The sequence below is a fragment of the Xiphophorus couchianus genome, chromosome 11 (genome assembly GCF_001444195.1).
Source record: "Xiphophorus couchianus chromosome 11, X_couchianus-1.0, whole genome shotgun sequence".
Lineage (NCBI taxonomy): Eukaryota > Metazoa > Chordata > Actinopteri > Cyprinodontiformes > Poeciliidae > Xiphophorus > Xiphophorus couchianus.
In genome coordinates this window covers 7,643,146-7,659,660 of record NC_040238.1, presented here as the reverse complement: position 1 = coordinate 7,659,660, position 16,515 = coordinate 7,643,146, and the positions used below count along the sequence as shown (strand labels likewise).

At 38.3% G+C, this 16,515-nt stretch overlaps 1 long non-coding RNA gene across 1 annotated transcript; it reads left to right on the top strand.

Annotated features, from left to right (window-relative positions):
- Window positions 1–5,339: 5,339 nt before the first annotated feature.
- On the top strand, window positions 5,340–14,764 carry LOC114152724 (uncharacterized). Its single transcript, XR_003597215.1, has 2 exons — window positions 5,340–6,151; window positions 13,903–14,764. It is a non-coding gene; the product is annotated as an uncharacterized LOC114152724 (long non-coding RNA).
- The last annotated feature ends 1,751 nt before the right edge of the window (window positions 14,765–16,515 follow it).

Sequence of the window (16,515 nt, the reverse complement as noted above, 5' to 3'; positions counted from 1 at the left end):
AACTGTCGGAGCAATTATTAGAGAATGGAAGAAATTAAATATGATTGTCAATCTCACTTTGACTGGGGCTCCATGCAAGATGTCACCTTGTGACGTATCAATGATCCTAAGAAAGGGAAGGAAGTTGTTCCCCAATGTAGGAGCTATTTCTTTATTTTCAGTTAAATCTTATAATTTATTTTTATTTGCTTATTTTCTTGATAACTAGAATTTTTGTTTAATTGTAGTTATTTAGAATAAGTTTTTTGGCTAGTAATTCACTTAATTGGTTAATTTCAGATTGGGACATGGGAGTTTCACAGTATAAATACATAGGTTTTAGGTAGCTCATTATGCACGTGGGTGGTCACGTGGTTTTTTACCAGTCTATCCAGCCAGTCACTTCACAAAGTCAGTCTATCCAGTCAGTCAGCTTTGCAACTATGGAAAAACAAAGAAATTTTTGACTTTTTGGTACTATGTAAGCCAGAAACCCATGGTGCATCAAGTGACTATTTGAATTGAATTTATATTTGCTTTGATCACTTTTATACGAAAGAGGATTAGGGCCACTGAAAAAAAAAGAATTCTGAGATTAATCTCAGAATTCTGACTTTGACTTTAATCTCAGAATTATTATTGTTTTTTCCGTGACCCTAATCCTTCGGAAGAGGAGTTTAAAGTCAGAATTCTGAGTTTATCACTCCCTGCTATGTGTGTAAATTTTGTAAAGATTGTTTGAATATCTGTAAGTAATAAATACATTGTTTTTGTTTGTGTAATTGTAAAAAGAATAGAGAGACAGGAAAAATCCACATAGATTGAACACGTCAGGAGCTGTTTTTGTGTATTTATTTCGAGTTTTCTGTGTCTGAGTCTCCATGTTGTCCTGTCTCCCTTTGATTGTTCCCAGGTGTGTCTTGTTCCCTGATTACCTCTTGTGTGTTTAGTGTCCCCTGTGTCTCTGCGTCTTTGTCGGGTCCTTGTTGTATGTGTGCTTCAGTCCTTCGTCTACATTCCAGTTGCTACCTGTGTTGAGCCCTGGCTTCCGCTCAGCAGTGCAGCCTGGCGCTTTGGACTATTTGTTTTGGATTACTCATCATTAAAATCACATTTATTCCTCTCATCCTGGGTCTACTACTTGCTGCCTCACTACCTCACACCTCAGTTCATGACAACACACTCTTACTCATCTTTTCACTGGGACAGGGGTTAAAGATTATGCTGGTATCGGGGTTAGAGCTGCTGCTCACTGACTCATCTGTTAAGTGTGGTACAGAGGTACAGTTAAATGAATATGTTGTTAAATTCTTTCTTTCAATCATTAGTGAAATGGAGGCAAACAGCAGTAAAATCAACATGGAATTCCTGAAAATGGTAATTACAAACATGCAGCTTAAAAAAGCTCCAGTGTTTTTCCTTAAATTTACTTTACATTGTTAAATATCAAGGGGACATATTCAAAATTTACTATTTGCACGTTTTTTACTAGCATGGTTGAAATGTAAGTACTGGTTCTACTGCACAACTAAAGTGCTTTAAAAAACTATCCAGCCATTTTTTTGGCAATAAGTTGTTTTTTGGTGTTTGGAAAACAACCCATTTCAAAAACAACGTACCAATGTAATGTCACAAATTAGGCACTGCCTCTCACCTATCAACCTCAGCAAAACCCAACTCTTTACATTGCCGTGGGGCAATGTAAGGAATCTTGTGTGTTAATACATACTAAAACTGAACATTTTGTCTTGTTTCCTTGCAACTTTGGCATAATTGAACTTGGAATACACAATTGCTGTGAGGAAAAAGAATGGTGGATTTATAAAACTCCAGATTAGCCGGGAGCATGACCTTGCTTAGCAGTTCCATAGCAAATGGAACTGGCAAATAGAGAAAAATGAACAGACTGAAAAATATGACCCAAAAAGAATATAAAGCTATCTAAGCAGCACCGGGAGAGAATAAATGTAATTTTTTGCATTCCTAAACACACAAAGTACACGTAAAAAATTATTTAAGGGCAAAAAAAAGTGGATTTTTCATATGTCTTCTTTAATATATTTTATCTATACACTTGTTTTGGAACTTATATTTTGGTGCATTTATTAACATATCAATTTATATGAGACCAAACACTCATATATTGCATATATTTTATACAGTGATGCATAAAATATTGTCATTGGTTTCCGTTAATTACACATATGTAAGAATGTCTGTACTGAAATTTACTGATTGATTACTTAGTAATCATTTGTTGCTCAGTTTCAAATGGAAATCACTAAATGGTTTCTGATTTCTTCATCTCATATTGTGGTTTTGTAGGTGAGAGACTGTCTTTGACTGTTGTAGCAAAGATGTCTATTCAGTGACAAGTAATTGTGGCATTTCTCACAAAGTATTGGTAAATATGTACTCTCCCACACTTCACTATCTGGGAGAGTGATAAAGCAGGGCAAAGCGAGGCTGATAATGACTCACTGAGAATGGGACCAGATTTGGGGTGTAAACAGAGGTTGAACAAGCTGTCTGTGCTACCACAGCAGATAGTGTTTAAGCTACGACATCTCCCTCTTCCTCTGCGTTGTTCTCTGCTGCGGCCAGCACTATTTTACAGCATATTTCACTGAAAGTCACATGGTGTACTTTTCCCATCTGTACCACTCTCTGTTGTTCCTGGTGGCCAGAACACAGGTTTAGTGTATACAAGAGATGAAATGTGATACCCTTTTTACATTTCATTATAACATGAATTGTTATAATGAAACAATTAACTCACTCTAAGGAGTCTGTGATGATGATGCATCTACAAAACAACCTGTAGCAATTTGGAAATTTTTTATTTCACTGAGTTATGCACAGTTTCTAAACTTCAGAGTTTTAATATGTAATTGTTGTATTACTTTAGGCAGACAAATACTTAAAGGCCTACTGAATAATACATTTTTAAGTGCGTGAGTGTGAGTGTCTTCCACTAATATACATATACGCTGGATGAGTTAGCACCTGATGAAATGTGTACTGGAAATATTAGTTGCACAAGATTTCCACAGCAACGTTTTAACAGATTCTTAGATAGCATTAGCAAATATGAGTTAAGCAGCTACTTTAATAATCACGGTTTGATTATTGAGCTACAGAATTGCTATCACAGAGAAAAATTAATTTTCGAGCACTATTAGGCTATCACACTATCATATTCTACAAAGATGATAATATATTGTACAAACGTGATAATTATGTTGTATAAATTACATTTTATAAACATACATCATATTGTATAAATGTGATAGTTGATAGCAGCTGTACTGCTGCTGAGGGGATGGCTCTGCAGAGTTAAGGCTGCACAGAGGAATGTGGGGAGCCTTTCCTCCACCTCGGACCTCTACACAGCACGATGAAGAAGAATGGCGCTTCTCATAATGGACTCCACCCATCCTGCACATAGACTGTTCTAGCTGCTCCCCTCAGGCAAGAGGCTGAGGAGCATCTGGAGCAAGACCACCAGGCTGAGGAACAGTTTCTTCCCTTCAGCTGTCAGACTGCTGAACTCAAGCTGCACCTAAGACAGATTCATCTTACAAATTATTTGCACACACACATGCTCGCGTGCACCCCAACAGACACACAGACACACACACCTATATATATCACATAATTACTTTAATATTTATTTATTTTTTGTGTAGTAACTTTCTTAATCTGGGACCTGAGTCCAAATTTTTACCACAAACAAGCAAGGTAGTATGACAATGAGTCCTTGCATCCTTGAATCCATAAAAAAAAGCACATTTAGAGGCTTCACTGGATAAGGTTTGTTCACAGAAAAAGGCTGCAACTGCAGAGGCTAAGGCAGAAGTTTTCGAGTCAGCTGTGGAACAACATAACAAAAACCTTCAGTGAAATAGACGTTACAAATGAGCATCCAGAATTACACACAAAATAATATGTAGAAGGAGCTATCCAAAGGGAAGGCACTCTTGAAATGCCTAAAATAAAAACTTATTCATGTGATACAGACCTGCAACCAACCCAACATGAACCTATACGTGACTCTGATCAAAGACTCTGTGCACCAGAATTGACATTCCCAGTTCCAGCCAAACTCAGAACCTGCCATAGCAACACAGGCACAGAATCTAACCATGGCGGTTGGATCCAATAACCATTTCACAAAGCAGTCAAGATTCGGCAGAAAATCTATGCCAAAAATTGAGCAAAACACAAATTCTTTTGCAAATCTAACAGAAACTTTCTACAGACTATAGAAACAGGGCTGACAACTCTCCTCTGTCACAGAATGCCATTTATGCAAATAATGGTCCACAAATGAGTCAAGGGGATGAAAGTAAATGCATGTCTGGTTCATTGCTCGACATAAACTAGTGTCCTCTGGTCTCACACAGTTCAATGACCATCCTGAATGCTGTAGGGCCTGGAGAGCATCCTTTCTGACTGACATCAGTAATTTAAGCCTCTCAGCCAATGAACAGCTCAATCTTTTAGTTAAATGGCTGGGGAATGGTACATGGGAATTACCCCTGAGTCCATACTCAGTTCAGGATAGACTAAATGAGTGTTATGGGCCTTCAAAGGTGATTGAGAAGGTTGGAGAGTTTTCCCAAAAACTCCAATAAATACCACCGCAAATTAAGAGAACTGGGAGATGTTTAAAGGGAGATAGAGGCAGCAAAGACGGATGGTGATCTACTAGGTCTAAGTTACTTAGCCTCACATGCCTTGTTGTGCAGAAGTTGCTATTCTATTTACAAGAGAAGTGTCCTACATCAGGATTTAAATAGAGCAACACAGGGTTTCCTATCCTCCATTCAACTTCTTTGTGAACTTTGTGTGTAATCAAGCAAGAATGAGTGTTCTGCCCTTTAATTTATTGTAAAATAGGTTCTTAGCTTTAAATTTCGTGTTAGGCTTTTATTTTGAAGGTCAAGGTAGGTCTGGGACAGAAAGTCAGCCATTTCGTTGGGATTGTTTTGCTCAGTCACACATGAGGAGGTGAATCTGTCACAATCAGCCTTTTGTTTACGCCATCGACATCACCGTCTGTAAGTTTTCATTTAATATTCAAGAGTAGATTTTATTTAATACCTTATTTGTTAAGAATGTGTTTTTTGTTATAACTTTTTTGTACTCATAATAAGTTCAGCTATTTTATTTATGTTACAGTTTACTCCATGTCATACGAGTACTTGGGTCACCAGAATAAAGCGGAAGTAAAGAACCTGCATCAAGTGTCCATTTTATTGGAGTTGGGCTTACTGCTAAATTGTGTTGGCAAACACACAAGGAGAACAGAATAATGAGACCTGACCCAGGTTTATGCTGATAACATTAAATAATGACTCAATTGAACATATTCAATTGATTCAATTCAATATGACCATTAGGCAACTCCTGATGGTCATAAACCCCTAGCTGTACTGAAGGCTGGGACTTTACTAAGTCATTACCTGGACAGCACAGTGGCTCTACACAAACCAGCATTTCATCTGTAAGTAAACCCATTACAACAGATGACCCAGCCAAACGTGTGCTACACAAAAAATCTCATCTTTCTAAATGTAGAGGCTTCAAGGGAATGCTCATTCAAGAAAGAAAGGCAATTCTGAAGAAATAGAATAGCAGCAAATTCTGCAAGTGTTGCAAAGCTCTACATTTGGCAAGGAACTGTAAAGAAGAGATAATCTGCACAGTGTGGACGTAAAAAACATGTTACAGCTCTACACTTGGTGCTTTAATTCATATCATTCAATGTTTCAGAAAAGGACAGAGTGATGTCTCAACTGAGTCTAAAAGGTAGAATTTGTGTCCCCCCACATCTGTCAGTGCATATTCTCAACCACAGCACTACAGTCATCCTCAAAACTGTTCAACATGAAGTCTTTGGAGAAGAGCTGGAACTACTTCAAAGCATTCCAAAGAACCACCCACTGTGGTCTTTGAACAAGAAGGGAGTCATAAGGACCAGAGCTCGTCTTCATAAAGTAAGTTTGGGATCTGAAAAAGAAAGATCTACCTAATTCTACCTGGCCTTCATCCTGTCACCACCCTGATAGTTTGTGATTACCGTGAAGAGACTCGACATCAAGAAAGGCATTTTACCGAAGGAGTCATCAGATCTGCAGGTTTTTGGATCCTAGGATGCAAACTATGCGTGAGTAAGCTCATCTTTGAGTGTTAGGGTTAGCTATGTATAAAGCTAAGAGGAAGGTGTGAAGTTCAAAAAATGGCAGATCTCCCATCCGTCATTCTCAGCATGGGATTGCTGTTTTCATATATTGACTTAGATGTGTGTGTGGACATCTGAACACAGAAGCTTAAAACCAGGAGATGTTGTACTCCTAAGAGACAATGTAGTGAAATGCAACGGCTGGCCTATGGGCATCATTGCTGAGGTGTACTCCAATAAATATGGGCTTGTTCAGAAAGTTCAGGTGAGAGTGGAAAAAGTAGATGCCATAAAGTTATTCTTATGACCTGTGAGTGCTTATTTCTTCCTAAGCATTATCTGTTATATGTTTGAAAATGTTGTAAAAGGTGAAACACTTAGTGTTTCAGATGGGGAGTGTTTTGTTGCATGTCAGTTTGTTGACATTGCACAGATTTGTTATGGAAGTGTTTGGTTGGTGTCACCTAGAGGCGGAATTTTGGTACTACATTTAATAGTCTGCCGGTGTTTTATGATGCCATTAAAAGGAGACAAGGCAGGAAAATACAAAGCATGGCTTTCTCTCAGTAACACTGCCACTTCTTAAAGATTGTGTTGGTCTTTGAAAACACTGTTTTGCAATTTTGCAATTGATATTTTTTTGATCAAGAATAATTTAGGTGTTTGTCAGAAAGCAGCATTTCTTTTATAAAAACTTTCACAGCTTTGAGCTAAATATTTTCTTTAGAGCAAATTTATTATAATGCTGACATTTAAATGCTGTTTTGTTTGCTACTGCTTTACGGTTGGGGATAGGCTAGGCATTAGGCTCAGAAATGAATGGAAGTCAATGGAAAGTTTGTATGTTCTCAGTTTTACCCTATCCCACCTGGCTTCAGTAAAGAGTCAACGTAAGCCCTCTTGTCTGTGTGGTCATTTTGTAGAGGAGTTTATCTGAATGTCAACTCCAACAAGGCAATAGAATTTGAGGACATGACACCCCAAGAAACAATTTTACATCCAGATTTTTTAAGTTGCTCACACAGAAGAAGAAACGTAAAGAGTTGTAATGTCTGGTCTTCACTTTTATTTAGTTTTATTTAGAACATGAGAATACATTTTAATGATTGGAACAAACAAATTCTCCAAGAAAGTTGCCAAGTGAACTCTCTTGGTAACTTTGGTCACCCCTCATCAAGTAGAATTTTTAGGGCTGTGCGCTTGTACTACTTCTAGTACTAACATTCAGGTGCTTTTTTTAAATATATTTCAAAAAGAAAAACAAATAGTTTTCAAAAATAAGATTAAATGGACAACTCCCAGCATAACCCTCTGTGTATTTTTAATAGAACACACACTAAATTATGAACTTTATCATGTCTTTAGCATCAATGCCCAGGAAAAATGTATTTCAGAATTACATTTATCTGTATTTGGATCTTGTAAAATGATCAAATTAAAAGATAAAACAGCCTGTTTGTTCCTAGAGCTGCACTTTAAATGGCGATCTCCTTTGGAAAAGTGCCAGTTATGTCAAATGAACCATCTGGCAAATTTTAGGGAAGTGCTCATCTTCATCCTGCAGCATCTTTCTAGATCCATCATCATCTTCCTCAGCACTGAGTACAGACTCAGTGCTGTAAATGTCATCACCAGAGAGCGTTAACAGATAATTTCTGTTATTCCTCAGTAAACACACATACACAGACACGCACCCACGCACACGCACTTGTCTATCTTTGCAGGGCCTTTCCATTGACTTCCATTCATTTCTGAGCCTAACGCCTAGCCTATCCCTAACCCTATAACAGATTTCTGTAGGGACCAGGCTTTGGTACGTCCCCACAATTTCACAACGTGTCCAGAAAATGGTCATCACATAGTATTAAATACATGGTACACACACACACACACACACACACACACACACACACACACACATCAATGGCAAACTCATGCTTATCAGCTCACTGCTGGTGCTGGTGAAACCAGGTCACTGCTTGTTCTTCATTGTACTTTTAGTGTAGAATTGATGTCTAATTATTACACCTGACCTCTGACCTCCCATTGTGTTGCCATGGAAACCTGCTCTGGAAATGAGAAGGACGGCAGAGAGTAGGCATTGGTGCTTGGTATTCCAGGCCTATCCCCAATCATGGTTGTGGATAGGCCTGGAAGATCCATCCTGTCTATTCAAAGTAAAAGAAAAGACAGGATGGAGATGGGAACAAAGGACAGGAGTCCTTTACTCCTGTCTGTCCTTTCTTGTCCCCCTTTTCTCTGCTGTGGTGCCAGAAGATGGTTCAGAAAACAAACATTTGTCGGAAGTTCAGATCATTACAATAAATAAACATGGGAAACCAGGAGATTTTGTAAATAAGACTGGTTCTTTGTGAGTACAGATGAGCATATTCATGACATAAACACTAGGAATGGCAGCTTTTGGATGATTAAAAATAAATTTTGTTATACGTTGCTCTTATTTCAGAAGCTGACATTTTTGGAAATTCATCAAAGATGGACATATGAGAAGAATAGTAGTTTATTAGGGTACATACTTAACAAGCTATGCTCAGAATAATATACCCTGAGCAGAGAAAAACAAGGTTTTGATCTGATTTACCCAGAGGAGCTCTTGCTTATATATAAATATTTGACATTTATATAAAACAAATCCAGTGTGTTATTTTCTCTTGAAGAGCAGCTGACAATCTTTTGAAATGTTGGCAGTGTAGCAGAAAGTGAATTATGGTTAGAATCACTATTGTCACAAATGTATTGTGTTTGTATCTTAGCAACAACCAAACTGATGACATCCCATGCAGTGTCAACAACAACTGAGGGTGGAATGTAAGAAGTTACCAAAAAACACTACTGAACTCTTTTGGTATGTACTCACTGGCCACTTTATTAGGTACATCTTGCTAGTACCAGGTTGGACCCCCTTTGGCCTTCAGAACTGCCTTAACCCTTCGTTGCAGAGATTCAACAAGGTACTGGAAACATTCCTCAGTGAGTCTGGTTCATATTGACATGATAGCATCATCATTGCAGATTTGTCGGCTGCGCATCCATGATGCAAATCTCCCGTTTCACCAAATCCCAAAGGTGCTTTATTGAATTTAGATCTGTGACTGTGGAGGCCATTTGAGTTCAGTGAAACCAGTAGTGTTATTGTCGTGTTCAAGAAACCAGTCTGAGATGATTCGCACTTTATAACATGGCACGTTATCCTGCTGGAAGTATCCATCAGAAGATGGGTACACTGTGGTCATAAAAGGATGGACATGGTCAGCAACAATAGGCTGTGGTGTTGACACGATGCTCAGTCGGTACTAATGGGCCGAAGTGTGTCAGGAAAATATCCCCCACACCATTGCACCAGCCTGAACCGTTGATATAAGGCAGGATGGATCCATGCCTTCATGTTGTTGATGCCAAATTCTCACCCTACCATCCGAGTGTCGCAGCAGAAATTGAGACTTATCAGACCAGGCAATATTTTTTTCCAATCTTCTATTGTCCAATTTTGGAGAGACTGTGTTAATTGTAGCCTCTGCTTCCTGTTCTTGACTGACAGGAGTGCCACTCGGTGTGGTCTTCTGCTGCTGTAGTCCATCCAGCACCTCAAAGGTTGATGTGTTGTGAGTTCAGAGATGCTCTTCTGCATATCTCAGTTTTAACGAGTGGTTATTTGAGTTACTGTTGTTCTATGAGCTTGAACCAGTCTGGCCATTCTCCTGTCACCTCTGGTATCAACAAGATATTTGCGCCCATAGAACTGCCTCTCACTGAGAGGCAGTTCTATTTTCTCTTTTTTGGGCTATTCTCTGTAAACCCTGTAAAGATAAGGTTGGACGTGAAAATCCTTGTAGATCAGCAGTTTCTGAAATACTCAGCCCAGCCCGTCTGGCACCATGCCATGTTTAAAGTCACTTAAATCATTTTTCTCCCTCATTGTTATGCTTGGTTTGAACTGCAGATAGTCTTGGCCATGTCTACATGCCTAAATGCATTGAGTTGCTGCTTTGTGATTGGCTGATTTGACATTTGAGTTAATGAGCCGTTGGACAGGTGTACCTAATAAAGTGGCCAGAGAGCGTATGTAAGTCCTGAAAAGCTTGGGAAGCATTTTTTTTTACCATGAAACATTCCAAATATTCATATATCATATATAAAATATGTTATACAAATGTTTGTATGTGATACACATATATCCCATGTGAAAACATGCATAACATATATTGGATATAGAATTTATTATTATTATTATTATTATTATTGGTTATAATTTTCTCCAGATCATGTGTACCTGCATTATTTTCTTGCCTGAAAAAAATTATATTTTTGCTCATCTAAGCACTGGGTACCAGAGTTTTCACTTCAACATCTCAGAGAGACATATTTATAGACAACCAATAAACCCTCATTACACTTCACTACCCATCCTTCATGGAATTCATCATGGCTTATCGGTTTATAGCAGTAAAATACTGGCTCAAACAAAGCTGAAAACCTCAACTTAACTTTTGAGTCATAAGCTTTGCAGCAATCAGTGAAAATGTACTTAACCACCAGAGTTTTGTAGTTTATCCATTGATTATTGTGGTTTTTGTGACCTAAAAAAGAAAATAAAAACTAACCATTTTTCTTCATAGCTTTTAACTGTTTTTCTCAGTCGCTTTCAGTGCATTGCTCAGAACAGAATAACCCAGGTAATCCATGCTGTTCTGCTGTTCTGTGAAATCACCACAACTTTGTGAAATCCAGCAGTGCAAATCATCACTTCTTTTTCCAGCTATATATTTTAATGTCAGCACTAGTAAAAATAATACACATTTGAATAATATTTCTAAATAATTCTGTTACTGGAAAATGTTTCAGTATCTTCAGTATTTATTTTATCTAAAAATTGAAACCACAAGCAGTGCAGAATCCCCCTCCTCTCTTCTCTCTCTGTCATACACGCACGTACACGCACGCACACATGCATACGCAGAATAGCAGTAGGAGTGTTGACAGCAGCCTCTTTGGTAAATATTGAATTTAGCCAAGTAGGCTGAGTCTAATCTCCCAGAATGCACTGGTTAGATGTTCATTTATCCAGATGGACAGCTTTGCAGGAAGTTATTTGGTACGCAAATCTCATATGTTATGCTATGTTACAATCCAGACAAATACAAAAAATTCCACAGCCAGCTAGTGAAGCTTGAAACTTCCTGTTTCCATGAATAGATTATTTTTCCACAAGAATAACATGCATATTCTTGTGCAGTCATGAGAGTTGCTGCTGCCTATCTCCAGCAGAGTATACTCTGGACAGGTTGCCAGTCCAAAGACACACAGGACAAACAACCAGGCACACACAGACGCACGCACACATATGTAAGGACAATTTAGAGACACCAATTAACATAATAGTCATGTTTTTGGATTGTGGGAGGAAGTTGGAGTACCTAGAGAATGAATGCATTGAATGCATTGGGAAAACATGCAAACTCAATGCAGAAAGACTGGGAATCGAATGCAGGAGCTTCTTGCTGCAAAGCAACAGTGCAGCCCTGGATATCCATTAGTCAGAGTTTATTCATAAAGCCCTTTTTTATACAAGCAAATGTAAAACAAGAAACCAAGAATTATGCATGCAAACAACCACATTAAAATAAATTGCTGACTCAACTTGACAGTCTAGATTTCTTATTGTGACAGTATGGTATGAGACAGATAATCAGTGAAACAAATCGAGCTCCTCCATCTCCTCCCAGCACTTCTATTGATGTCTGCAAAAATATTTTCCTGTTTGTATGTATTGTTTTGAGAAAGGCACTTACTGTTTTGCAAATGTCAAAAATGATTTGAAAAATGCATTAAAGGAAAAAAATAGAAATGGGAACATAAGACAGTTTCAATAAAAAACTTTACATTGAAACTGTCTTATGGAATTTGAGGAATTAGAGTTGTCTTCATCAACTAGCTAATGAAAACACCTCAGTGGGGTTAAGGAATGAAAAGCAGGACGAGAGCAACTCCATCAAATTCCTGTTGTGGGTCGCAAATCATATTCTGATGATGTTGGAGTGATGGAAACTGGGATATGTCCTCAGCTTCTTCTGATTCTTCTTCTGTCTTGCCCTGTCACGCCTTCCTCTGTTACAACCTCACTCTCCTTGGTCTCTGTGGCTTTTGACCCTATCCAAATCTTTGTCCTTTCATTGCCTCAAATGGGACATTGTGGCTATGTTGCCTGTTGATGTACCTTTGAGCTATTTCAGATAACTGGTTGATCATTAACTGATCTAGTGCTTCACTTTTACTTACGTTGGTGAAAGTAATGATTCATCTGAGAGCAATGTTCCAGATCAAAGAGAAAGTCAAATAAAAAATTATAGAAATATGTTCTACACATAATTACAACCTGTTCAAGCATTTTACATATTAACACTTATGCAATGAAATTATGGTTAAACATTGTGTAGGTCAAGAGAGACTTTATAATACATTTCGATCAATTTGACAAAAGTCACCAACATTTGGAAAAAGCATAAAATTGTACAAAAGCATTTGGAAGTTGCTGACAGAAATGATAAATTTTTTTTAGATGTGCTCCAGTGGTACAATGATTTGAAGATTGAACAAGTGGTTTTGAGAATTTCAGTTCTGTTTAGAGAAATGAACCAAAGCAACTGAAAAAAAATACTATTAGAAAAGATCATCCAAATATGACTTAGAATCAGAATAATTATGATGTGGGAAAACCCACGAAAGTTCATTGTACACCGACTTACGAGTGTGACATTTATACCTCAACCTTTCTCAAAGATGCTATCTCATCGATAGTATAGCATGGGTAGTATCTATAGTCTATTTCATCAAAAGACTATCAATGATATCTTTGACTATCTCTAAGTCGACTATCTTTAACTAGCTAGTCAAAGATTTTTAACTAGCTAGTCAAAGATCTTGGCTGAAATGTACCAGCAAAGAGTATAGTAGGCACAAAGACACCACCCAGTGCTGTATGATGTTAGCACTGTAAATAAAGCAACACGGTTCTTTATATTTTCTGAATTTTGTCGCTCAGACATAATGGCGGTGTTGAGTGATGGAGACCTGTACTTAAAACTGGATTAGTCTTAATTCTTCAACAACAAATTCTCTCAACAGTTTACAGTCCTTTAGTCATTCTTCTCTCTAACAATGGGACCAAAGCTGTTTAGGGATAAAACTGATTATGGGAAAGATCAAAGGCAGTTACATATATTAAATTTGTATGATTCTTTATGCTGGATTACAAAGCATATTAATCTTCATCAGTACTATAAACCTTCAATTTTAATAAGATTAAAGATGCAATCAGAAATGTTAAGCAAAACTTTATGATTATGACTTGTTCTGCTGACTTTCTACAGGAACCGCTGAGAAAAAAAAAGCAGTAAATGCTTTGGATGAAGTGAAACACTTTCAGTGTTTTTGTTGTCACACCTTGCACTACACTGTTCACACTACACCACACTCAAAACCTAGAGAAATTAGTTTAAGCAGCTGCAGAGGCACTACGCACTGTCTCCTGCACAGTCCTGCCAAGGTTGAAATTTCCATTGCTAATATGAACTTTGCATAAGTGCTTATACTGGTAGCCTTGCTTCAGCCTGGATATTGTTTTTCCACTGAATTAAGGCAAAGCTGAGAGGATTCATGTGTAAATATAAACTTTACTTAAGTACTTATATGGCTGTTTTCTCTCTCCCATATGGCAGCCAAAGACAGAAAGCCTCAGTGGGAATACCAAGCAGCTCTACTAAGCTCCCTTCCTCATCCACTGGACAAAGAGGCACTCTTCAAAGCTACACTTGGCCTTCAATTAGTTGTCAGCAGTGCAGGCTTTTAAACCCAGCACTGTTTGGTGTTTCTAAAGCCTTGAAGATCTCCTGCTCTCCAGCTTGCTGTATCCAAAAGAATGAACAGATATTCTGTATAAGGTGTTATTTGCTTTGGCACATTGTATTTATTTCTGTCTATTTTTTTTTCACTTGGATCATTTTGTATAGAAGTCAGTTGTATGATTTTTTTTGTTGTTGTTTAATATAATTTGGAGTTTTGATAATTCTTTCTTGTAATTTGGTCCGTTAATTTGTGACGCTGTTGGACCGCCTATAAATAGGCTGGGTTGCGCCAGGTAAAGCGCGACGCCCCCTCCCAACAAACACCCAGGATGCGTTCTGACGCGGTGCGCACGTCTCCAGCCTGCCACGCGGTAGTTTTTGTTAGCCGTTTGTTTGGTTGATGTTTTTTTTTGTTGTAATTTTTGACCTGGTGGGACCGGTTGTCCTGTTTTTGATTTTTCTTTAGCAGAAGTTTCTTTTTCCTTGTAGTCCGGTACTAGCAGGGGCTTCGACGGCCCTGTATAGGGTTGGCCCCCTGCTGTACCGTTTTGTTCTTTTTGATCGGCTCATCAGGTCCAACTTTCTGTTTATACTTTGGGATTTTTGTTTTCTTTTTTTTGGGACACGGGGAACCGAGGATTTAATTCTCTCTTTTTCTTCACAGAAAAATCAAAAGAAGCTCATCTTAAAGAAAAAGGTCGAGAGAGTTGAAATAAAAATTACTTTTGAATCCTCATTTTTGTCTTTGTGTCCTCAAATATGTTGGCCCTTTGTGGACGTAACATAAGGTGATGATTTTATCCTTATCTAACTTTTTTTCCTCAAAATTAACTTGCAAACCCTTCTGTTTTATGATGTAAATATTTTTTTTAATTGATGTTCTGTCATATTTGATGCTACACGCTTGACCCACATGCAGAAATACAAAGAATCAGATGAATAAAGTTTATTTCCTTTTCAAATAAATAAATATGTGGTTTGGTAAATGATTTCTTGAAGTGACTTGATCGGGATCGTCTTTGTGCTGGAGGCAGGTAAGAGGAGAGGTAAGTGGAATGTAACCTGGAACAAAACTAATTCAGGAACGAGCTTACTGGATGAGGTGAGGTGCATCTGCCGGGGGTAACTCAGGTTGGGGGTCTGGAGCCTGGAAGGCAGAGGAGTCGGGTCCGGGATCCGAAGGCTGGAGTATTCTCCGAGGTGCGGATGGGAGAGTTGTGTTAGGGCAGACAGGTAAGTATGGGCGTGGAGGAAAACGGAGGAGAGGTCCGGCTGCCAGCTGGAGCTTTCGGAAAACTGCTTGGGATCAGACCAGTGGGTATAGACCCACTGGTTGCCCGAGTTCTATAACCACGTCGTCACGAGGGAGGAAGATCCAAAGGCCAGAACAGGGTCCTCACAAGAAGAATACACTGCATCACGAAGAAGCACCATTACTGGCATAACACTCTGGCGCTGGAGAACCCGCCGCCCGCTCCTCTTATGCTGGCGATGATTATGCCAATTACGCACCGGTGCGTGGGAGCCGCCCTTAAACAGACCCCAACCTCATGGCTCCTCCCGGTGGAAAAAACAGCTCCCAACAAGACCAGATTCCAGCACCCAACATGTTCAGCTGCATTCAAGTTTTCAAACTTCCAAGGAGCATGCATGGCTCTGTAAATATTTTTTTACAGTTCCTAGTAATATTAGTTTGCTAATGTGAAAAGTCTAAAATCATCCCATCATCCACTCTGATGTAGCCTTCCTTACTGAAACACATTCACAAGGATCTGAGTGTATCGTTTTAAAGAGAGGTTGGGTTGGACAGATGACATTCAATCTTCTAGGGAAAGGCTCTAGGAAACAGGATTTATTGAAAAGACTGACATTTTAATCAGTAAATCAGTACACTTCATTCCTCTGAAACCACATCACAATGTCAATGGTCGCTTTGTTACTGTGGTTGGCAAACTTTACACCATATCTGTAGCTCTAGCCTGTGTCTACGCTAGGGATGATTAAAAATTTATTAATAATTTCTTGCCAGCTATACCATATTTAGAGTTCATACTGTAGTTCATATTGTAATTGCAAGGCAAGGCAATTTTATTTACATAGCACATTTGCAACAAGGAAATTCAACATACTTTACACAAAATAACAAACCAAAGGAAAAGAAGAAAAAAAAATCTGATCATGTTGATCTAAAGTATATAAACTAGATACTCCTGATGTGGGTTGCTAAATAAGTATAAGTACTCCATTCTTGTCCAGAATTGCTGGATTCTAAGTTTGTTCTAATCCCTGTTCAAGCAGCTCAACTAACTTACTTATAAGTAAGTATTCTCTGGACTTTCTAAATTTGTAAAACTAATGAGTATTCCACAGTTTTTAAGTAATAATAAGTTTCTAAGTGTTCCTGTTCTGGAAGAATTTTTTCTGGATTCTAATATCGTTCTAATTAGTTTTCTGGGTTGCAATAATAGACTTAGACTGACTTTATTG